Source organism: Nymphaea colorata, unplaced genomic scaffold (genome assembly GCF_008831285.2).
Source record: "Nymphaea colorata isolate Beijing-Zhang1983 unplaced genomic scaffold, ASM883128v2 scaffold0591, whole genome shotgun sequence".
NCBI lineage: Eukaryota > Viridiplantae > Streptophyta > Magnoliopsida > Nymphaeales > Nymphaeaceae > Nymphaea > Nymphaea colorata.
In genome coordinates this window covers 36,481-37,500 of record NW_022205097.1, presented here as the reverse complement: position 1 = coordinate 37,500, position 1,020 = coordinate 36,481, and positions in this window count along the sequence as shown.

Genomic DNA, 1,020 nt, shown 5'->3' with positions numbered 1-1,020 from the left:
CCATTTGGACAAATAAGAATCCCCTTCCTTACATGATTTCTTCTTCATATAGATAGATATAGGATCTATGGAGCAATTACTTAGAAGTACATTTTGTGCAACAGCCCTTCCTATCTGATAGAAAAGGATCTCATGATACTGAACGGATCTTACCTGGGATCGCAAATCCCAAGTTTGTCTATGAAGAGCTGATCTAATTGTATTAGTGTCTATAATTGATTTCTTTTGTGTAATACTAATTGATAGGACCTCATTGGTAAGTGCTACAAGATCTCGTGCATTGGAACCCATGGTTATGGATCCGAATCCATTAGTATGGGACATTTTCTTTTCCAAGCGGAATCCCCTAGTATATGAAAGAATGAAAAAGTGCTTTCGTTGTTGTGGAATAAGAAGCCTTCGTATCTTAATGCATGTATTTGATTTATTCGGAGCTATTAGAGCGGGATCCACTTTTTGGGGAATATGAGTCGAAGCAATAACAAGAATATTTCTAGTGGAACATCTTTCACAATCCCTGGGGAGATGGTTCACTAATAGACCGAGGGATAAGTAATTCGACTCATTCACATAAAGATCATGAATGTTTGGAATCCATATTATGCAAGGAGACATTGCTTTTGCTAATTCTAATGGAAGGGTGATCTCAAATTGGTCTATTTTCGGCGTCATATACATAGTTAGCACATTCGGCATAGTTAGCAGCTCCGTATCAAGGTCATCATCGTCACGATCATCAATATCGATATCGTCACGATCCTCAATATCGATATCATCAATAAGATAACCTTGATTGTCATCCAGGAACTTGTTCGGAAATACCGTAATGAAGGGAACATAGGAGTTTGTCACTCGGTATTTGACAAAATATGATCGTCCAGTTCCTATAAAACCTATCACTAAAATACCCCTAGAAGGGGGTAGGGCTAAGCGGAGCGAAAAGGGTTTTCCATGAGATGGGAAATGAGAACTATTAGCCCCACACGGGGTTTGTGAATAAGTAATTGTCTGATAATGAGC